Genomic DNA, 24,975 nt, shown 5'->3' on the forward strand with positions numbered 1-24,975 from the left:
TTTGAATAAGTTTGAGTTAAAAAATTAATAAAAACCCGTGCATAAATTCAATAAACATCAAGGTTTTTCCTTATCAGATAAACAAGCTAAAAAAGATTAAATTATTTTCCCATCTTGGAGGGTTTGTAGTATCATGACTCTGGCTATATGCTGCTTAGAGTTTGTCAAGAAAGAATAGGGCAAATTCAGTGATGTTACTGCAGAGTTTTAGACAGCTGTTTTTCCAATCTCTTCAGAAAAACATCAAAATACATAAGGAATGAATATTAGTAAAGCAGAAAGAAGACACAAATTACAGATATAATTCTGCAAGAAAAAAAAAGCAACTTTCTTCATAATTCTACAAGAAAAAAAAAGCAACTTTCCTCACCACTAGCTTGAAGTACAAATTTCCAGCTAAATCAGAAAATTGGCAACTATTATTTGAGCTCAAAATTAATCAATCCCTGAGAAGAGAACTCTACAGCAGCAAGAATTTTATACAGGCAAGTTTACTTTAATTCCCAAAGGAGTAAAATAGTCTAAATAACTATGGCATTCAAACTCTCAAACTTACGTATACTATGCCCTTTTTTATCAACTTGTAGTTGCTCAGGTTTCCATCCAAATGGCTGCACAGATACAGAAAGTTAGATTTTGGAACAGACATACAAAGGACCTCAGTTTTCACCTGGTTAATATGTGGCTTTTGGGGGGGGGGGTTGGTTAGCAAGGATATAAACTGATCTGTGAACATATTAAGCAAAAAATTCATATTAAGTTCAGTTAATAATGCAAATTGTCTTTCTCATAGTGGAAACAAAAGGTAAGAGATGCATCAAAGAAAACTGAAATTCACCTGAGTTCCAGTGCAAAATTGACACTCCAGCCCGAGCTGTGTTAAAAACAATGTTCCTGCCTCAAACATGAGCTTTATCTGGGGCCCCCTGTCTACCAGCCTAGGAATAGTAAGAGCAGCAAGGTTCCAGTGCTGTTATTAAATAGCCAGGCAAAGGAGGTGTCTCCCACCTGAACTGGACTTTTTAAGAGTCTGAAAGGACAAGATAAGAAGCACAGAGTGTGAACATCAGTTACTATACAGGCTCATATAGGTATTTATCCATACAACCACTGGCTTCTGCCCCTAGCATAATTTCTTGGGATATGAACAGAACAGCAATATTGATTGTGTTACTTTTTCAGAGTACAACTGTACTTCAGTGCACTTAGTCTTCATTATAAGACAAGATTCACTACATTACAATATAAGTCATGTTCCTAAAGAGATCTGCATTTACACTGAAGTTTTGATTAAACTGGAAGCAACACCCTTTTTTAACCTCCTTATAGCATGAGGAAATTATCATCTGAATATTCTTATCTCTTTAAAGATCATCATTTGTGATTTCCTAAGGTATTATTTGTCTGCCTTTTTGTAATAATTCTTTAAATAAGGCACGGATTTACCTGCATATATAATACTAATTTGAAAACATAGTAAATCAGTTCCAATGCATGAGTTTTAAATTAATTATTTTTAAGTCTAATGTGCCAGTTAGGTTTTTGGGGGTTTCAACTCTAATATTCTAAACATAGAATTCTACCAGGTCCTACAGCAATTTAGATTGTTTCATTATAGGGAGACTATGTAGCTGGTATTCCTTTAAAACCAAAGACACATTTTTTTGCATGGTGTTGAAGGAAGCCACAGCAGAGCGGACTAGCAACCCACATATTCTGTTACAAAAACTGCAGGTTTTATAATTCCCTGCAATTGTCTGTTTCCTGAGTGTTAATGTGCAAAAGCTGAAAGCCAAGTGGAACTATCTCATTTAAATATTTAAGACAATTTATTTTTGCTCTGCTAACCTACCACATGCTACTACTACTGTCAAAAATTCACAGTGCTGTTTGAAATGTAGACTCAGTAGTCAATTTTTTTTTTCATAAAAAACCACAATTCAATCACCTTAATGGAGATTTTGTCAGACATTTTAAAATGAGTTAATTTTTAAGGTCTTTAATGTCTTAAAGATGCAATAACATTAATTTGAAACTAGCACTTCTTAAAGAAGTTACATCATTATGACTGAAAACAAACAAATGTAAATCTCATTTTAGAGGTAGGTACATCTCACACCACTGCTATGTAGTGTAAGCAAAAGTTTTACTTCAGTGGGTTTGATCACAAGGCATGAAGTTCCATCTTTGCAGGAACAGACTTCTTTCATGCCAAATTTTTATTTTTCTTGAACCAAGTTGTCCATAAGTTTCAAAGGAAGAGAGAATTTGGGGAAAGAAAAAAAAAAAAAAAAGGAAGCATAAAGTTTAGGTCTTGCTGTTTTAGGAAGTTTTCATGAATTTTAATCCAAGTGGTTTCTATCTGAGGATGTGTTTACTCATAAAAAAACATATAAAAGGCATTCTTTACCTAAACCAGATCCTGCTGAGCTCTCCTCATTACCAACTTAATATGAAGACAAACTTCTCAGTTAAGTAAGAGGAATACAGATAAAAGAACCAACACGGAAGAAAGTAAAAGGACCATAAAAATAAGTATTAAAAGCAAAGTAGTAGTATTAATTTGCAGAATAACAACGTGAGGAATGAGAGCTTAGCTCAGATCAGAACTTGGTAGCATAGTAGATGTGAACACGAATTTGACGTGAAATGTTAATCGAGACTAGTGATAAGAAAATGACTCTGAAATGATGATGAATTCATTTATGCTTTGAAAGCAATATAGGAAATGAAATGGAACTGACAAAGATAAATTTTCCCATGCACACGCCTAATATATAGTAGACAATGAAAATGAAACAATAAAGAGTAACAAAATATGTAGTGTTTGTTACAAAACTGATGAGAACAGACATCCACCATTATACCTTTCCTAAGTATAGACATTAGTTGAACATGTTTTTAGAATATATGTTTCCAGTTATAATGAACTTTTCTCTATTAATTCTATAGACATACAGTGCAAAGTTTTATTAAACATCTCACATTCTCCTTTACACAATTTACAATTTTATAAGCTGTATTATAACTGCTAACACATCTCTTCAACCCTCTTCTAGTAAAATAAGATATTTACAATTTGTATTTAATTGTCACAGTTTATTAGCTCTACATTTTCATCACCTTTAGTTAGTCAATAGCATATACAGTGCCTGAATACCCAGCACATGTTCAGTACTGACCTAAAATTACAGAACAGAAATAACTGACAGTTAATCTGCACTGCTCTGCTTTCCTTCACTGAGTTTTATGTTGTTCAGAAGGTATATTCATCTATGTGAGCTAGGTCAGGATATCCATGGCTACATAACATCACACAATTGTGGAGAACTACAAAGCCATTTTCTTCTTATAGATGCTACAGATACCCCAACAAGCAAGAAGTTCATACCTGTAGAGGATGATTCTTCCTATTATTTAAATGTACTTTTTGTACTGCACCTTTGTGTTTTTCATGGTAAAATCTGCCCCAAATTTTCATAGTAAAAGATTCTCTACTGTTCCTACATTTCTTTTTAAAATAAAAACTACACTTAACTCTATGCTGTTTTTTAACCTGAAATGAAAAAATCAGAATTGATAAGAAAAAGTAGTTGAAGAAATTATTCAGTATCTGAGCCTCAAAGCAGAACGGTTACAGTATATGACTACTAGAAATGAAAACATCAAACACACATTGATTTTTATCTTGTCAATTCCATTTGTTTTGTCACTTGCCTGAGAACTCTGCAATATTTGGGTAAAAGGAAGAAGGCTGATAACTAATGGACAGAGAACAAGCCATCCATTAATTGGGATAGGGCTCAGAAATCACCTTCAAGGTAGACAGAGAAAATTCATCAGTGCTATGTTTGTGGCACTGAACAAAACTTTCTGACAAACCAATAAGATGCACTTTTAAAGACAGATGTTTCTGCTTGTAGCTCAAAGTGAAACAAGTCCTGGTATTCTAGATGGCAACCTGCGTAGATAAAAAAAGCTTATTCTGCCTGAAACACAGTATAACAAGATGTTTTGGCTATATTACCTACTTACTTTCTAAAAAGTTTCCATCTTTAACAAGAGAGAGATCTGCTTAACTGAAGAAGGAGGAGCAATTTGGTTTTGTCCTACATGTCAATCTACCAATACCCAAAGCTTCCAACATCACTCGTGTCCTCTGGGGTCCACAGTAATGTGAATTGTCTTTATCCAACTACTTAGCAAATCATTATCACATAGCTTCAGTCGACCTTTCTTTTCAATCTCTGCACTTTTCAGGAGTTATAAATCAGTTAACTTTCAAGCTCGATGAGATGGCATATGCCCTGGTTTGAAGAACAGATGGAGGCTTGGGGGAAAATTGTTTCTGCAGTCTTGCTACAAGCAGCACTGCTCCATAAAAGTGAACCATTCGCACTAATTTCTCACATAAATTATGCAGGCAGGGGATACCAGCCCATTCAGCAGAAAATCTTTCATCTAGCTTTCAGAGGTCATTTAGCAAATTTAAATTAAAGTTATTTCTGATACATGGCTGGGTTTTCATTCCATACGCTTTCAGGAGATGGCAATTTACATCACATAAAGGAATGACTTTAATTGTGTATTCAGAGAAAAAGTAACAGTAAATTAACTGCCACAATATTACCGTTTTCTAGAATCCTGGGATAAGTTGCAACTATTAATTAGCCACAGAGGAATTAATGAATGAAATATGGCTGCTCTGTACTATAGGAATCAGGTAAACTTTTCAAGGCTGTTTTAGACTCCATCTCAACTGGAGTCCCCAGATGCAACATTGATGTTGTTAAAAGAAAGGAGATCTCAGACATTTGTAGGAACACATCTTTTACTTTTTAAGGGAAACATAATATTCAGCTGTTAAACAAACGTGTCATAATTTAAAAAAATATGACATGTTTTCTGAGCATGGAGAAAAGAGACATTTCATTAAATTCTTAAATTATAAATATGAAAGAAATGAAAAGGACTAAAGGACTGTACAAAACCTAACTCTAGAAAAAATTACATTTTTGTGAGCCACAAGTGGTAAGAAAGAAGAGATTGCACTGGGAAACCTCTAACACATAATGTCACATAACTCAGTGTTTCACCAGAAATATTAGTTTAAATGTAGAAACTAAAAACAACCAACAAGAATGTTGATAAGTTCTGAAATAGTTATACTGATTTTTATGGGATTTCATAAAAATATAGCCTTTTGCTTCAGTGTTTTGCAGTAGCATTTTGATAAGATTCTTTTTTATTCTCTAACATGTCACATTTCTTCTAAGACCTGCAAAGACATCTCCTCTTCAGATGTGAAAAGGAACTTCACTTTATGACAGTAAAGTCATAATGATTTGTAAATTAGTATTAAAAGTAGTGAGCCCACAAAAACCTCATATTTCAGGGCCATAAATAAATAGAATAAATTCATTTGAAATTAGTGTTACTTAGTGGTGGGATCAAATCAGTGTAGAAATTTCAAACTTGAGAAACCTGTTGTTTCAATACTTTCTGTGACCATACGTATCACAGAATGGAAACTGGAAGCACCCAGAGTTACTCAACAACTTAAAAAATGTTGCCTTAATTGAAGGGTATTAGTTTGGTACCCTATTTCAGTTACAAATGAAAAATGGTTAAACTATATAACTAGTGATTTTTGAAAAAAAAAACCAAAAAAACCACAATAAAAAACTAAACCCTATTGAATATAAAGTTTTCACATTGATAAATATAAATGTAATTAGATCCAAACTAACACTTTCTTAAATGTAAGAGAGAAATTTAAATCAGCAGTTATTAAAAGGATGATAATAAGTTCAGGAACCTTCATAACTTGGGATATTATCATAGAATCATATAATGGTTTGGGTTGTAAGGGACCTTAAAGATCATCTAGTTCCAAGCCCCCTGCCATGGGCAGAGACATCTTCAAAGCCTCATCCAGCCTGGCCTTGAACACTTTCAGGGATGGGGTATCCACAACTTCCCTGGGCAATCCGTTCCAGTGCCTCATCACCCACACAGTAAAGAATTTTTCCTAGTATTTAACCTAAACCTACTCTCTTTCAGTTTAAACTCATTCTCCCTTGTCCTGACACTACATGCCCTTGTATAGTCCTTCTCCATCTCTCTTGTAGGCTCCCTTCAGGTATAGGAAGGCTGAAATTAGGTCATTTGAAGCCTCCTCTTTTCCAGGCTAAACAATCCCAATTGTCTGAGCCTTTATAATTTATGGCTGGACAGGCTGCTGGGTCATCCTGTCTAGGCCATGGTTTTACCAAGAAAGGTTGGACAAGATGATCCTTGAGGTCCCCTTCCAACCTAGATTTTTATGATTCCATGATTCTATGATGCTATGACTGTAGCATTATCAACCAAAAACCTAAGAGATTGTAGGAAAATTTGTAATATCATAAGGAGAAAAAGGGATAAGATAATGGATAACATTTAAATCTGGCAAAAAGGATCCCATTCTACTGCAGTCAATAGGAATTTTGTTGTTTTATTTGCTAGATAACATATTGCATTTATTCTCTCTTTGTATGACCTAAGGTCATAGAGTGGGTGTAAGTGTAATACCTACACAACATTGCTTAAGAGATTTAAAGGAGTTTTCATGTAAATGAAAACCAAGTCATAGTCATTAAGATGTGCCTATTTTTTAGTATTATGCAGTTAAAAAACTGAAACTAGAATCGACTTCTGATTTCTAAAAATCTCTGAGAAATAAAGCCACTTGCACATCAGCGAAGACATTTTTGATAGTGATTAGTTGGGCAGTGGTATCATAGTCACAAAGCATGGTGAATGACATTTGTCTATACAAAACTGTTTATGAACCATATTTATTTGTACTTCCTTCAGGAAGCCATAGTATATAGATTATTGATGATTTCTGATTTAAAATGATGCAACTGAGCTACATTTTTAGTTTAAAACTGAATACCTCTTTCTTGCTACCATGCTATACAGTTTTGTTTTATTATTGTCTCCATAGAAAATGGAGATTTTTACTGCCCTTTAAAAAAAAATGATTATTTTCCAAACTATTCCTTTACATTGTATCTGTTAATATACTGTGGTCTTTTTTTCCACAGGCAGCATTTAGAATTTGTTTTTCTAAGACTTCATTTCTTTACCTCAGCTCATACTTCTAGTTTCTCAAAGTTATTATGTGTAATTTCTGGCTTAAGAAACTCTTGCTTTCAGTTGCCTTCTCTTGAATCCACACTACAATCTTCTGTTATATCAACACACTTGTATTGGATACAGGCTTTTAAGGATTTTAAAAAAGGAGTCCTTTGGGAAAGATACACAGAGGTCGATCGCAGAAGAAAACTGAATTATTCTTAAAACACTAATGAAGACATTAAATAAAATATAAACCAACATCACTCTGTGCTGCACCCACTGTGCCTAAGCATGATACATGACTCCTTCTCTTTCTATGTAATATTTTAAAAAGCTTCCATTCTGTGTGACAACACTTCTGGGGGATTTACAAGTTTTCTTACAGTGTTCTCTAAATATCTTTTATTAAGAAGATATTAAATATGATTTAACAAAGAATGGAAGCAGAAAAAATAGGTCTATATCTGAAAATAAGCTTTTAAAAAGTATTATTTTGCATAGGTAGTTTCTTCTCTTTGCTTACAGATATCTGAGGCTGCAATTCCATGGGCAGCTAAACTAAACTAGCAGTTCATTGCTGTTGAAAGAAAAAAATTCTTCAACTCTGTCACATTCTTCATTGTACTTCACTACTATTTCTCTCTTCTTCACCAACACACAGCATTAGCACCCATGGACAGTCTTGTAATCAAAGTTCTCAGGACGATGAACATTTTGCTAATCAAGAAAAAACATGCCTACCTTCTTTTCTGAGTTAGTAACATAAATTTAGTCACAGAGGACTCTGATAAGCGTCAGTGCCAGTGTCAAGTATGCCTTAGAAATAGAGAGCAGAAGAGGTGAAGGAAAGTTAGACCTTCCCCTTATGATGGCAGTAAGCTATTAAAACCCCTCAACTTCTTGAATTACATCTTGAAGTACATGAATTGCAAGACAACAGTGTAATAATGGGGTCATTCTGCAGGGTAAATGAGCTCCCTCCAGTTAGTTTTAATTTGTTTGGGGATTTGAACTTTGGAAAGTGTTACCTAAGTTTACTTGATACTGCACAGCGAATAAGTTACGGTGTTTATTCATGTGTCTTAATGCCAAGACAATGTCACAAAAATGAAAAATACGAAGACATTACTTGAAAGCTTTGCAACAGAAAACTTGGTATATAGGTAACAGCTTACTCATAGCAGTTCTGAATTCTATATAAACTAGTATACAGCACACTGATAAAACCAAGTGAAGAATGAGAGTTGCTAACAAAAATTGTAGTTCTGTGGCATGTTCCAATTATCTGTAGTCCCTACTACTAAAAGCAACCTTCAAGAGTCTGCATAAGGTAAAAAATGTGCACACATTCCAAATTCATTATGTTAAAGGCAAACCACTTTTTTTCACCACTGCATTTATTTACTATCAGCAAGAAGTAATTTTGCTACTATAGCTTATACTAGTTCCTGAAAAAAAAATAAACTGCGTAGGAAAGAGGAGTTGAAGAGAAATTAAAATTAAAATGGTAAAAGTCACATCTTTAGTGAACACAGCTATTCTGGAAAAACAGCATAAACTCTAAAAGATAGAAATCATGTTCAATGCTGATATTTTGCTTGACAAGTTTGCGTTTCTGAATTTGGTTTTCATTTCCCTGGAATTGCTAAAATTCTTTTGAAGAATGGAAGTTTCTTTTACCTCTGCATAATGATTCTCATAATTAACTCCACTCCCTAAAAAATAATTTTTCAAACATTCTGATGACTTTCTGTGTGATACAGAGAGACTGCATTTCAAACACATTCTTAATAATTCAGAAATACTTTCTTAGTGTTATCAACTTTCTTAGTCAAAGGTTTAATTGCATTCTGACCTTTTTTAATTCAGTATCGTATATTTAAAAATGGAAGTGCTTTTCAGACCTGAACTATGAGCTTTTATTATTCATAGCTTGGTATGAGATTGTGCAAAAGACAGTATTACTACACTTTGAAAGAAAATTGTGATATACATAAGATGAAAAAAACTGTGGTAAAGTAGTCACAGAGCTTATAAATATTTTAACACATTCTTTGTCCAAAAAATCACTTTCTAATGTTATCTAACTCTAAATTAATAACAATTTATGTTCCAAAGTTTCATGTTTGATACACATTTTCAAACCCTACCATTATTATTCATTCTCTGCTAGTGGACAAAACCGAGTGCTTCATATTTGGAAAGACCTTCATACATTCATTAAATAACCAAAGAAATTGTTTATTTCTAGATCTCAAAAACTACTGCTTTATAAAAAAAAATAAGCATTATATATTTGCAGTAATTTTAAAGCACAGATATATAGAGACCTCTATGCACGATCACGGAGGAAGGATAAAAACAAAGGCTTCCAATTTGATATTAAAATATTACAGAGTATATGCCATTTAGCAAAGACTTCACCGACTGCTAGAACATCCTTGAATGGAGATGAAAAGTCTTGAATTAATTTTGTAATGATTTTTTCACTTTAATTGCAATAAAAACCAGAAAGTTGTGTACTGAGCTAGAAAAAAGGTCGGGGTTTTTTCATAGACATAATTAACAAATCATTGTCTATATTCACCTTTTGAAAATGACAAAAGGAAAACTTTTTTCCAGTTTTGAAAACAAAAATTGGGAACACCAAGACAATCATGTCTCCCTCTTTTAGAAATATATGTGATTATAGCCTCTAGTACCACATAATTTTAGCTTGGTATTATCAGAGTTTTTTTAATCCTTTTTCTTTTCCTCTGGATGCTATTCCTTAAAACTAGGTTTGATTTCCCATTCTTGTATATAATATGTTGTAAATATATATTTTCATATATTTTCTTCCATTAGGTTGAAACAGGTGTATTTGAACTTTTAACAATAGTAAAACTTACCAACCAGAATTACAGAAATATTCTAAGAGATATCTGCCTAAACTTAAAAACTGAGAATTAACACAGAACACATATCTTGCTATAATGGTCTTGTAGTGACATCCAATTTGCTTTGGTCTCTTTTTTTTCTTTTGAGAAAAGGCACCAAGGTAAACACCATAGTTTATCTGCACAGTTTAATCTTGTCTATGCTTAGGATTAAATTGGAGTAAAAATGTCTCTTTATAAATCTAGAAATTATTTTGGAAATAACTAAGCTAAACAACAACAAAGTACTATTATTTTATAATTAAACATTCAACACATGCAATTATTCAGAAATAGTTCTGTGTTGTTCCTTAAGTTTAAGTTTATATTTTATTTAGGTCTACAACCATAGTTATATGTGGTCAGCTCTTACAGGAAATTAATCATGGGCTTAATTTAAAATTAGGTGTATGCAGAACTGTCACAATATCAAGGATCATTTGTGCATATTTTTTGGTACATATTAACACAATTCATGGATATTAAACCATTTTAGATTCTCCTGTTGTAGCTTAAAACTGACTGTATTCTGTCTGCAGAATTACAATAAAGTGAACAAGAATTCAAAGTGTTTTCAAACAAAAACTTTAATGTCTGATAGTTATGGTTTTGTTTCAGTAATTATAAAAAACAAAGAAGCAAATAAAAAACAGCAGTGTATTTTGCAGGAAAGAACAAAATCCCGTGGTATTTTCTTTTATCAGAAAAAATCAGGTTTCTGAGACTCTCTTGCATTTTCTCTCATGCACCACTTGGTAGACAAACTAACAAGAGTGAAATGAAGCATGATATACATAACAACTAAACAGAGAAAAAAAGCCCTCTCAAAATAAAATATTGATATTGTGCAATTATAGTAGGATTAAAATATCACTGTTACCATTTATTTCATCTGCAAATAAGTATAGTTCAGCCAACCTTTTACAGGACATTTTGCCAAGGCACATTTCATTAGCAAAATATCTTTTCACTGTCATGAATTTAAGCAGTATTGAGTAAAATATATTTGCAAAAAATTTACTTATTTAATTAGATTTACAATTAAATACGATGAACTGATCAAAATTAGCCATTAGATGTCTGTTGGATATGCATGTCCTAATAACAGAAAATACAGACCTTAATTTATCTATACCTTTAAATATTAGCTAGTGATGAACAACATTCTCACCCTTTTGCAGCACTGGGCAGCCTATAAGACTTTAGAAGCTATCTAATGTAATCTTTGAACTAGAAAACTCTCATTTGCCTGCTTCCTCTACTTAAACTGCACAACAGTCTATGATGGTTGCATGTCAAACTAAACAAAAATCTCAAGTAACTCTACTACTTCAGTATTGTTTTCTTAAGTACCTGCCACAGAACTCAGTCTGGATTGACTTTTGACTAAATCAAGTGGCATGGAATAAGGGAAATAAGGTTTGACCTGGCTGTGCTAATGTACGAATGGAATACTCTGCTACTGTGCTGCCTTCTCGAACCCATGCTGAAGTCCAATAATTTGTTTCAAAAGAAAGGAAATAGCAAAAAAACCCTGTTGCATGACACCTCAGTCCTACATTGCACTAGGTAAATGCCAGTGTTTTACTGTGGTAGGTGTACATTAGATCTGTAAAACTGCAAATGTTGTTAAGAATAAATACACACTGGATCTTTGACTAGAGACTCTGCCATTGTGACTGTTTATGGTAGTATGTTTTCAAACAACTCAAACGGTCAGATAAAGGAATATAACACTTACTCTAGACATTCGTCTATGGTTGGAAGGCTTGTAGATAACAAATTAGGAAGCTGGAAGTGACCCATACGGATTATCGAATCCAACTCCTTGCTCCTCACAGAACTACCTAAATATGACTAAGAGCTTTGTCCAGAAACTGATAGGCTTGTTACTACGATCATTTCCCTGGGGAATCTGTTCCAGTGACACCCTCTTAGGGAAAAACCTTTTCCTAATGTACCATCTGAACTTCTTACATAGCTTCATTCCATTTCCTCATGTCCTAAGTCAACTAAGCAGTCACTAGCATCATCTAGTGGAATGCCAGTCCTTATGAGGGAAATACATGCATCAAAACGCCATTAAAATGAGGTAATTTTTCTGTACCTCACAGTCTGATTTTGAGAAATTAGAAATTATAAAGCCTCAAGATAAAAACTAAATTGTGCAGATTTTTTTGCAGTTGCTTGAAGATCATCTTTGGGTGATCACCTGGTGATGAAAGATCAGAGTGCAGACCTGTCTTGTAAGCCTGTGAGTTTTAGTCCAGTAAGGGAATTTCTAGTGTTGCCTAAAGCCCAATTGCACTGGAATCTCATTTTGATCATAGATAAAGTCTTGTGGGATAGAGATTCCCATTGGTGCAAGAACTATTAATTGTTCCTTGTGCTGATTCAACACTGCTATATAGGTAACAAAATGGTAGCACAAATCTCTCTTCACTACTTCAATAAGTGAAAAAGCTACCTTAAAAATCTAGTTAATATCAAATATAGTACCACTTACCACACTATAGGACTAATCCTGTTGGCTTCATTACAGGTAGAATCCGTTATAAAATTGCAAAATCCCCCCTTTTAGTGTTGACTAACATAGCTATACATTTAAAATTGGTATCATGTTCTTGAAATGAACAATTTATAACATTCTACAAATCTGATATACTTTGTTCATGCATATCGTGTTCATTTTCTGTAACTATCGCTGCTTCCAGCAAAATCTTATCGTAGTCCAATAAATAAGACAAAAAAATACAGTAATTCATGATAACCAAAATAATTAAATAGTAGGAGCAGGTTAAAGATCAGCATTCATTTTTTAAATTAAATTTAAAAGTCTGCGGTAGTTACTTAGAAGATTGGCAAGTTTTACAAATAACACCGCTAAGCCTTTTAGAGAGAAACACAGCTGCATTAGAATGGAGTCATTAGGCGATACATTTATTTTGAAGCCAATTAACCTTTTGTCAGAGAAATGTCGGAGCTGTAATGGTTTCAGCAGTGGAGGTCAGCCTGTAACAGAGGCACGTATGACAGCGATTACGCTGTCTGACATATGCTGTAGACCGAGTACGGCCGTGGAATGAGAATCTGCCTTAGTTTGTATTCTGCTCTGCATTTTCAGGGAGCAGGCAATCTTGACCTATCCATTTAGGTAATTAAAGCTTCTATTTGGAAGTGTCCTGCAGGAAGGTGAAATTTGTGGGAGATAAATGGCTGCTGCTCACTGTATCCAGCCACTTCCATCATTTGATGGACTGCCTGAAACAGGCTGCATTGCCAGGTCCTCATAAAAATAGAGATGAATTGGGCAGGAGACAATTCTCTAAGGCAAAGCAACTCTGTCATCTTCCTTTTTGCAGCATATAATTTAATTGTTAGCCAAGGCAGACAGCTGACTCAGGGGCCTTTCTCTAATGACTTTCCCACCATCTTCCATTTGCTAAGAAATTATTTCAGTGTATTTACTTGCAAGCTAACTTTGTTTGACAATGAGAGATGTCACTTCAATAAGCTCAGCTGGCTGTCACAGCTGTGCCATGACTTACCTTCCAGGCGATTTTGTTTGCTATCGTATCATGTTCAACGGCAATTGGAAAGTCTCCTCTGTCATAAAACTTGCGAAATGCCGTGGGCTTTGCTGGTCTTTCTTTTTGTGATCCTGCAAGTGGGGGGCCTCTTACCTTAAAAAAACCCCACAAACAAAACAAGAAAAAAACCCATAGTTTAGTGGTAATATATTTTTAGAAAAAGTCTAATTTACATGGCTTAAATAGAAATAGATATGAAAGAATAACACTGATCTCCGAAATTATAGTTTGCTTTCTTCTTTACATGTCACTTCATGTGTAAAGTACATTTTGCTAGTGATCTACAGATTTTGTCAATTGGTTTTTTTGTTGCCAATTTCAGATTGTCCCATAAGAACTGATTATATTTCGAAGCAGATCTCTCCATTACCACAGCACTTTTAAGCAGGATTAAAACACCATGAAGGTATTGACATTCTGTAGTAGAAGTTGTTGGAAAATTAAGTATTTCTCCTTTTTATGTTTGCTTCTTTCTAGAACTAATTTGATTTGATTTCCACCTAATATTACTGTCCACACCTTCCACTGTCTTTCCCTAGTCATTAGGTAATGAGATTAGGTGATCTCCTTTAGCAAATCCCTTCCCCAGATGCTATGGATTTGGCTTTGATATGACTCCCAGTCCTTCAGTATTTATGGCTGAAGCACTGGAAAGAATGAAGGTCTTCTCTCAGACCTCTCCCCTCTGCCTGTGAGGAAATTTGATTTAGCTCCACTTAGTTCCTTATCTGAGTTATTGCTGGTTTAGCATATTGCATAGGTTGAATGACAGTCCAATTCCAAAATGCTCACACTGGAATCTTTTTCTCAGACAAATATGGTAATAACAGCAACTAACAATTGACACTAAGATAACAGAATTTCAAGTACTTATAAGAAATCTATTGTCTAAGAAAATTAACAAAGCTAATCTCAAATGCTAAAAGAGTCTAAGAGAGTCTAAGAGTTAAACTAATCTCAAATGTCCTTGACAACTGATTCTTTCCTGAGAAACTCTATAGCTGTACATCTGGAATACAGACTTTCTACAGTTCTCTGCATATCTCTTTTGTCAAAAATGCTTTTATAACTTGCTACCTTTTATAATACAGAATGCATAAGTTTCAAAAAAAGGTGAGAGCTTCAAGGATCATAAATCAGATCTAGTATTTTGTATTGTTCTATTTGTTTCTCTGTCTTCAGTGGCCCTTATATTAGTTTCTAGCAGTACAGACATTCAGCTTTCCAGTGAACAGAATGCAAACATGTAACATCCTTCGTTTCATTTCTGCTATTCTGTAATTTAACTCAGCTAACTACAGATCTAAATTTGACTTGGCACTTTTTTCCTCCAAAGTATTTTGACATCATTTTCCACGAGCTGAAGTAGAAGGGTCCGCTAATAATAAAACTACACTGTATTTTCCTAAAAATAGCTTACATTAGTGTTACTAAACTGTGACCTATTGTTGCATATTGCTGTCCCTGATAGATCATGTCCAGTGCAAATAGATTTGATATGCACAGCTGTAACTTTGCTTAGTAAACGCATTCTGCAGCAGTTGAGGGTAATACTCCAAGAAAAGCATTTCTATCCAATGCAAACAAAACTTATTCTTCTGCAGAGGAACAATTTTTTCTATGCCACTAGTCTAAGTACGTTCACTTGGTTTTTTGGTCTTTTGTTTGTTTGTTTTTTCATTTCAGAGAAGTCTATGAGTCACTGAGCATTTGAGGCCACTAGAAAAGCACTTCTGTTCTTTTTGTGTATTTTTCATAAACAGGTCCTTCACACAGCCTTTAAAACTTTATTTTCAGTACAGTATTAGAAGTCCCTGTTATATTAAATTTTAACTTACGTTATTGATAAAGAATATGTTGTCTTGACTACGAGATACAATCTGAATTATTTCTCTCAGACTCTCATAATTAGAGGTTGTTAATGCAATCCCAAATTGCATCTTATCTGATACAAAATGTTTTATTCTTCCAACTTATGTTAGTAAATTTACTATGACCCTTTTCCTAACGCAACTTAATGACTTTTCTAGAAAATATGCTTATGTAATTTCAACTTCTTCCAGTTCTTTATTCAGGAACAAAGATGCTAGAAGGACTAAAAGTACCTTGGTTATCAAACCCATTGTGCATTGTCCTTACAAGATGGTTAGAAACCCCATCTTAGGTAGTATGCCTACAATTCTCAAAAAAAAAAAAATCTCAAAAAAGATATAGTAGAATTAGAAAAGGTTCAGAAAAAGATAATGACTGAGGGTATGGAATTGCTTTTACAAGAACAGAATAAACTGGGAAAAGATTACTAAGGAGGAATAAAATAAAGAACTATACAATCAAGACATTACAGAGAAAATGAATAAGGACAGATTTTCCACCATCTCCTTCAGTAAAAGCATGGGATATAAAAAAAATCTAGTCAGTAAGAAGTTTGCAACAAACAAAAGTAGTTAAGTATTCATGCAGCAAACAGTGGATTTCTGGAACTCTTTGCCAAAAGTCAGTGTAGGAAATACTACAAGTTTCTGTACATTCAAGCTATGACTGGAAAAGTTGATGAAAAATAAATCTATTCAGGTTGACTAAATCCTTATTGTCAGTGATCAGAAGTACCATTTCTATTTATATAATATTATCTTTTCACATGATACAGTCAGTCTGGTAGATCTACTAGCCTTACATTTAGTCTCTCATAGCCACATCACACTGGCATCTCATTGGTTACATGATATACACTGATTAACTGCTCCAGGAACTATCTTTTCCAGTTGATGAGCTCTATGCTAATAACATAATTTCTTGTCATTAGTTTTAAGTGCATTATGTTGTACTTTGTACTAATATATTTAATTCCATTTCTATTATACCAATTCTCAAGGGCTTCCACTTCTATCTGTGTAACACTATGATCTTCATCTGTTTTAATATGAACTCCAAACATTATGTCAACTCTAAATTTCATTATACAATCATGATTTTTTAAAATGAAAATATTAAATAAGGTTAGCCTTAAAACCACTTCTTAGAAGTTCCATTAGTAACTTTCATTTATCATCATTTCCCTAATTTCAATATTACATGTAATTATTGTCTCCATTTCATGGACTTTCTTACCCATCCAACACATCTGGTACTATATGACTACTGAAGCAGTATGTATAGCTAGAGAAATAGCAGCTTAACACATGCTTGAAAATAGTCTTAAGAAAGAGATATTGTTTTTCCCTTTGTCTTTAAGATGCTTTTCTTGTCAGATTGGTCTGCAATAGGCATAGAGACCTTTAAATACCAGGAAGAGCAACTGACTTCAAAGGAATGAAATTATCTACACAGGAATGAGACTAACATCTGTCTAGAAGAAAGAAATATCAGTGATCAGGAAGACAGTGGCACTGTCCCTGCATTGAAGATATGGTATCTTGCATGACTGAAGAGTACTGTTGCTCTGCTTTAAGTTTATTCCATGGAGACAACTTGTTCCTTTTATTGGCATCTGAGACATTCACTAGAGTGACTGCACTGAGCTAGTACTGTCTACCTTTTGCAAACAGTTTCTTTTCTGTTCTATCTTCATTACTAAGGAGACCACCACTATCATATTTGGTACTCTGAGCACTGTTCTCTAATGCAGACATCTCTTTGGGTCATTCTAGTCATGCATAGTCTGTCTGAGGAAAAGTTTATGTGTACAATTTTCTCTTTTTTTTTTTTTTTTTTTTTTTTTTTTAATTCCTGATCCTAATGTATTTTGGTTTATGTATTTATTTTCCTATACTTAGATTTTAAGTAGCCCATTTTGAGACCAGACTTCTTTTTGTTTTCTCTTTGCAGCCTATCACAATACAGGAATGCCAGTCTTGAATTCAGATTAATTGCTATTAAAAAGTAATAAAAAATGTAGCAGTTAGATTCTGGAATAGAGTATCCAGAGTGAGAAGCTGTCTCAAAAGCGCTAGGCTAGTCAAGTTCTCCAGAAAACAAAGTCAAATTTACTTCTTTTTTGCTTTTCATACAGAAGATATATTTCTCACAGTAGAAAACTGTTGAACAGTCTCTCCTAACAGCTGAATGATGGTTCTTAAAAGGTCTTTTCTTCATGGAGATTTATTAATTCTCCATGTACAACTCATTAGGACCTTCCTAGCTGTAATGTGACAGTTTCTGAAGACAAAACTAGTCCCTAATTTCCAAATGTAGAAGCCAGAGGGATAATACCTACTGATCTGGTGAGAGCTGAAGCAATCTTATTTACCAAGCTGCTTACATAAAATGTGCTATTCAAAATCTTAAAGAAATGTTACAGTTTGAACTCTTAGGGCAAGACTAAGTATGCTTTCACTGGCTCATTGGGGAGCAGTTGCAAAGGGAGTTCCTAGAGGCTGGTATTGGGTTTGACACTTTTCAACATCTCTATAACGGAGGTGGATGATAGAACTGAATGCTTGCTTTGAAAGTCTGTGGATCATACCAAATTGAAAGGAGAAGAAACAGCCATCACGCAGACAGGCATTCACAGATTAGAAGACCAGTCCAACAAGATTTGCATAAATGTAATGTCTTGCACATGAGATCGAAAAATTCCAAACAGCAGTACAAGCTGGGTGGGATCTGAATAGCTGGGCTGTAGCTTTGCTGAAAGGGACCTGGGGATTCGCATGGGAAGCACTGAACTTGAGCTAGCAGTCTTTGCAGCAATGAATGCAGAATGAGCCCTGGATTGTATCAATAAGGGCACATCTGGAACATTGTGTCCAGTTGTAGTCCTACCAGTCCATGTCTAGCAGAGGACTGTGAAGAACATTAGGAGTCTGGACAGAAAGTCTTGACAGAAAGTTCGAGAAATTGGATGTGTTTAGTCCAGAGAAGAGAAGGCTTAGGGGAGGATCTAACCACAGTCTTCTAACACTCAGAAGATATAGAGAAGATGGATGTATATTGTCTTCAGAAGGATGCACAGAGCAAGAGGCAATGAGTGCAAATTACTTCAAGAGAAATTGTGTCTGGATACAACAGAAGAACCATCAGACAAAAAGAAAACACTGGAATAGGTTGCTCAGAGAAGTGGTGGAATCTCCTTGAAAATATTTGATTTGGCCTGGCAAGGATCTGAAAAAGACAAATTAATGACCCATCTTTCAACGGAGACCTGAACTAGATGATCTCTATAAGTTTCTCTCAGCTGAGGCTCCTCTGTGATTTTATGTTGACAAGTGAAATACACAAAAAGTAATCACACAGTGCTTTCCTATGTGATAATGAGCTTTGTCTTCTTACATTTCATATTATTGTAATTACTGACAAAAAGGTCATTCTGAAAGTATTCCATTTATTGGAAAAACAGTAACAAATACTATCTTCTTCAACCTAACAAAAATATTTTGTTGCAAAATAACTAGAAAGATTAAAATTAGTGTTCCAGTTAATTAAAGGCTAATATTCATGATGGCAAAGTATATGAAGCAATAAACAACTTCTGAGGTTTGTTAAATGCCAAAAAGAAGTTGAAGAGTTTGATAATTGCAAAAATAATTTATTGTAATTCTATGCCATTGAACTATGTGACAAGATAAAAGATACAAGCCAATAAGCAAAAAAAACAGAGAAAGACCATATTTCTTTCATTGACTCACAGGCATTTAAAATCATTGTATGAGGTTGCATTCTTAGATTTTTCAGTGATGGCACATTAGGAAACTGACTAAAAAAAATTATTTGAAGCCGGGTTTAAACAGTTATTGTTTGAAGACTGAATTTTCTACATACTCTAACTGAATGTCAAACTCTATGCATACTTAGGGACATAAACACTTGCCTGCATAAGACAACTGGTGATCTTTGTGAAAGCTAACACTAACTTAAGCAGTTTAAGCCAGACAGAAATTGGATTGTTGTTATATAACAAAAATTAATATAAAAAAAAGTGACATTGTAATCAAATTTAACGGTTAAAGACACATCTTTAATTGATTAACCCAGGTTAATGCATTTAGGTGACAACTGGGAGGAAAGAAATAATTTCCATTTTTTTGTTTCCCAAGATCTGTACAGGTAGACTGGAAACCAACCTGAGCCTTTTACATTTTTTCCTCACAAAAAATATTTCATGAAATTTATTTGTGAAGCTATAGGGATCAAACATTACATGACCACTCAACTGTCTTACCTAAAAAATGCAGTCTTCCTTGAAAATATAATGCTATATTATCACCTTGAAGAATGAAATTTTCAGAAATAAAATCATGAATTCTCATTCTTTGTATTCGAACTGAAAAATGTATGTGTATAAAACTGCACTGTATGCACAGAATGGAGTCTACTAACGCGTGCTGCTTTCTCAGGGCAATGTAAAGGTTATGGCATCAAGGAACTATTTGTGTAACCACTGACATGGTCTTGGTCTCATCCTTCTCTTGTACTGGTGTTAAACTTGGTTAACGCAGCATAGTCCAATTGGGAATCCACTTATTTCCCCATAGGAAAGATAACCATTCATTTCCTTGGGTACAGGAACCAGAAGCTGCTGCCAAATCCTAATGTAAACCTCAAGCAAAATGCAAGATTTATTAAATAAGTCAAATAAATTACACTATGCAATGAAGAAATACTCAAGATAGCAGGAATAACGGCCAAATAATACATCCAGCACATGTTGACACACAAAGCTTTACTAGAACCATCAACCACAAGGTCCTCATTCACATAGTGTGATGGAGCTCTTAATGTGGGGGAACAGGCATCAGCACAACACTGCCCTGTTAGTACTCATGCCCAGAGAGCAAGTCTAGCTGCAAAAGCTGTGATCCACAGTTTGTGGTTCTGGAGTTAGCACACACATAAGGACCTTATATGTTTCTATACTTGTAACACAGACAAGCCCATCATCAAGACAATCAATCATGCACAAAAAAAATCAAGATTTTGGCAGTTACCTAACAACTAAACAGAACAGTAGCATGATAATAGTATTTGACGATACATCCACAGATTTTCATGGTAGTAGTAAAGAATTGGAAACACAAATCTTGGCAGAATCCGAACCAGGCATCCCCAAGAGTGTCTACTCTGACTGGCAATAAGCAACAAAAACTCTACTGCTTAACTGACTGATCCTAATTTGATTAAACTAAAATAGGTGATTAATACATTCTACAATCACGTTTTTGCTATGCAGACATACCGAAAATTGAGTGAGAAACTTCAAATGACAGGAGAGGCATAGTAAGATGTCCCAATAGGTACTCCTGAGTTCACATTAATTCCTTTTATTTAGTATGAGTATTACAAGCATTCAATATCAAAAGAACAAGATCCATCAACATGTATCAGACAAAAGCTTTTTATGTTCAAAAGGAAACAGGGAGATAGTTCTTCACATGTGCCACTCTTGATATGCTTTAAATGGTGCCACATCTAATGCTTAAAAGCTGCTTCTGGAGCTACTGCACAAATCTGGACAACAGATCAAAGCCCATCTCATAGCTTCAACAGTCAGAATTAGAGAAATCAATTTTTAGACCCCCCAAATTAAACTACTGATAGGTCAGCAAACATTACAAATGCTTCTAAAGCACTAGAACTTGAAAGAAAAATCAGACACGTGATTTTGTACAAAGATACTGTATCTTGTTATTGCCTTGAGACACTACTGAAAGTAAGTCATAAGCTGCATGCAGAATTACTCTATTTCATCACCTCAGAAATGTTATTTTTGATTGAGGAAAAGATAAGCTATTTTGATAAGACAGATGTGACTATGTTACAAACTGCTCTACAGCACTTTGTTCTTGGAAGGTCCTTCATCTCTTATTCTCTGCTGGAATATAGTGTAACTATTTCATATAATTTAGATTTCTCTCCTGATGCTTGCCAAGCAATTTCCTTTGATGCAAAGGGAGAAAAGTGACAACTGCTAATATATTTCTCTGCTAATATATTTCTTTCCTTCTTCCAGTCCAGATGAATACAGTCTTGCTTTGTTAGTTTCACAGAGCTTTCCAGTGCATCAGTTGCACTATCTGGAAGCCTTCTAAATTTTTCCTCATTGTGGAAATCTTTACATCTGTAGTTTAATGTTTAAGAAAATATAAATTCACCGTGAGTTCATTCGTATTCATTTTTCAGTTGGGATCACAAGTATGCTTCTGAAGTGACATCCAAATACAGTTCCCATCATGAAGCAGTTTCTAAGTGAATAAACTGGTCTCCTTTCAGACAACAGTCAGTCTGAATAAGGAAAACTGATTCCCTGAAATGTGTAAAACATCATATCCTCAGCATGAGCTTTTTTCCTTTGGTGATCCTCTCCTATTGGCCTGCAGTGCTCCCTGATGTAGAAGTAACCACAGTATGCTTTATGGCTGCATACGTATTTTTGAATGCCAAATCTACACACTGCAAGTAGATTAGAATTTAGGACATGATGCAGTAGGTATTCCACTGTATGGAAGGGGTTTTTTTTACTTTCTCTTGATGTTAATATTGGTTAATAAAGGTATTTATTAGCCTGCTAAGATATCTGTCCTCTTTTAAGGGACAAGTGATCAATGGATTTATTTGATGTCAAACTCAGATCATTCCCTCACAAGAGGAATACTAGAAGGAAACAAATAGTTATTTAGTTCAACTTGCATGCAGCTGGAAAGGTTTTAACGATCTCTGTCTGCTTTGCATAGCAGTAAACAAAATCTCCCAAGGAGAGCTAAAATTTTCCTTGGTGAAAAAGTCAAGTTTGTCTCCTATCAGAAGTCAAAATCATAGGATGCAAGTGAAAAGGATCTCTCACAGAGTATGTCTTCACAGATACTGACAGCAGCTAGGTTGTAATTGTAGAGGGACAGATGTACCTTACATAGGTCATAATCCTATTACTTTCACAATTTTGTTACTTGAAATGCTTTTTATATTTGAAAATACAGGATTAATCACTTTCTGTGGTAACTGATATTCTCCAAATATTTTTTTCAATCTCCATAACTACCTAGACTGTTTGCATACTTTTTCTTTGAAATATAATTTTTCATGTCCGAAAATGTGGTGATAAAATTTTATTATGTTGATGCTAATAATTTCAGCACAGCTAGAAGATATACTGTCTGTTATTGAAGTCCACTCAATCTGCACAGAAATATATTCATCTGGACTAGAACATATGAAATATTTAAACAGAAAACTTTTTACTCTCTGGGTTCCTATTACCATTTGTATTTATAGAATATAGCTATTCCCAATACTGGAGCTCTTAGGCAGTATCTTTAATCCAGACAGCATTGTTACTGTGGGCTAAATTAATCTGTCCCATATTCAGGGCAATGAGAATTCTGCAGTCTCTTTGAGGTCTGGAATATATGGGGAACCCTCTTACTAACTTTAAAAAGATGTCTTCTTCATACTTGTTAGTTTGGCAATCACATGTTGATATTTGTTAATCTTCAATGATGAGTTTAAAGTCTATCCAGTATGAAGGCCTAAGCTTTTCTTTAAGAATTGCTCCATTTATGTGTGCTATGACTTAAGAAAAGGCTTTAAGTCGATTTAATCACTCTTTGCCTTAAGACCTCTCCTGAAGGCTCCTTGTTCTGGTTTGGTTTTTTCCCTCTGAAACTGCTAAATTTTCTTCAGAGCTATCTGGAAGTAATGTACTGTGAATTCTACCATCATTCTTTAAAAGATTATTTGGGAAGGAGTTGATAATAACTGTTTGGACATCATCTCAGGTGTGTAGTGAAGTACAGTTAAATTAATTCTTCTTATTGAATGTTTAAGTCTCCCCTCCTTTCTTTACTCTTATTATTGTTTTTTGTGATCCATTATTTCTGTCATGTTACTAAAAATGTCTTAAAATATTACAAATCTCTCACTTTTCAGTAAGCTGACTGGTTTCAGAAAAGAGTACTGACAGTGTTTTGGGGGCTTTTTTTCCATTTTGAAAAGAAGTCTGATACCCAGATTCTTTTTAGAATTGTCATAATTCTCTGACACAGGCTGTCCAACTGCTTCAGTTGTAATTTCCTCAGTTTTTTTCCATGTAAGATAATTAGACCTTAAAATATCACTTCAGCAATTTGCTAGCCTTCCTGTTTTATATATTTATGTGATTATAGATTCAGCTAGGCATCATTTTTTCATTATTGCACACAACTTTTATTCCATCTAGATTTGAAGTAACACAGAAGATTGACCTAAGTTTTTCTATGGTTCATAGTATTCTTCTCAGGGAGGTATTTTTGTACAGGAAGACATATTCTATCTAGCCAGTCAATACATGGTTTTTGAAAAGTTTTAGAGATCTTTTCACTCTTTGCATTCCAAGCATCTCCACAGCAGATGTAGAGCTTTTCTCCTTATCCTCCAGCAAATATTACCAACTATGTATTTTCTTTTCCTCATCATGATTATTTCCTCTTCTTATACTCCTCATCATCTCAGGAGCAGATCTGCTAGAGTGATGACAGGAGCAGAATCTAACCTCCCCCAGTTTTGAGTCTACCAGGAAGCCTGAAGATACAGAAGGACAGAAACAGGTTACCTTCATGTAATTTACTAGCAAAGTAGCCTTAACTACCTACACAGTGAACATATAAAACTTAATGACAATTCTCATTTCTTGGATATTTGAAGATTCTCAAAAATTAATAAGGATTATTTTTACTTCAGAGAAACTGAAAGTCATACACAATGTGCAGAATATAAGTTGTTCATTTAGATGTTATACCATTTCTCAGTCAAATTATGTCAAATTCACCCCATTTCTTGCATTGTAACATACACATTTATACTCAGTTCAGACCAACATCTCCAATTTACTGTGTACAGGCTCCTTACACAATAAATGGTCTGATTCTGGCAGAAAACAGAGCATGTCCTATCCATGGGACTACATGGGATTGGGATGCTTTTTTCCCTAACACCTTCTGATGTAGTTTTATATGGTACCTATGGTATTCTGAGCAGGGACTAGAATGAAGGTATCTAGTTTCAACATGAAGTGCCCTAATCTAGTTATTTTAATCTTCTTCCTTGTATGTGCTTCTAGAACCCTTGACAACTTTTTTTAATTGATTAAATAAGAATTAAGTCATACCTCAAATGCATCTGTTTCAGTGCTATAACTCTGAAAAAATTTAAGACTTCCATATCACAGATGAGTGTTTTGACCTCCAGGGTACCACCACAGGACAATATTCATTGAAAAATGTATTCCTGAAATTTATCAAAGAACTAAAAAAAGAAAATAAACTAAGGTGGAACTAGGACAAACTGCTCCATACAGCATCTAGAAGAGAGTATCAGTAATAAAACTATTTTAAAAAATCTCAAATGCAAAACTGTGTCAATATTGCACAGATACA

At 34.3% G+C, this 24,975-nt stretch overlaps 2 protein-coding genes across 3 annotated transcripts in view; one reads left to right on the forward strand and one right to left on the reverse strand.

Annotated features, from left to right (window-relative positions):
* The window catches only part of PACRG (parkin coregulated), a 179,512-nt gene extending 165,806 nt beyond the window's left edge, over positions 1-13,706 (reverse strand). The window contains exon 1 of the mRNA XM_064648982.1: positions 13,592-13,706. The gene's annotated coding sequence lies outside the window, so the exon portion shown is untranslated. The remainder of the gene's footprint in view (positions 1-13,591) is intronic.
* The window catches only part of PRKN (parkin RBR E3 ubiquitin protein ligase), a 782,243-nt gene continuing 770,884 nt past the window's right edge, over positions 13,617-24,975 (forward strand). For both annotated transcript variants that reach the window (XM_064648967.1, XM_064648968.1), the window contains exon 1: positions 13,617-13,726. The gene's annotated coding sequence lies outside the window, so the exon portion shown is untranslated. The remainder of the gene's footprint in view (positions 13,727-24,975) is intronic.

The sequence above is a fragment of the Pseudopipra pipra genome, chromosome 3, assembly GCF_036250125.1.
Source record: "Pseudopipra pipra isolate bDixPip1 chromosome 3, bDixPip1.hap1, whole genome shotgun sequence".
Taxonomy (NCBI): domain Eukaryota; kingdom Metazoa; phylum Chordata; class Aves; order Passeriformes; family Pipridae; genus Pseudopipra; species Pseudopipra pipra.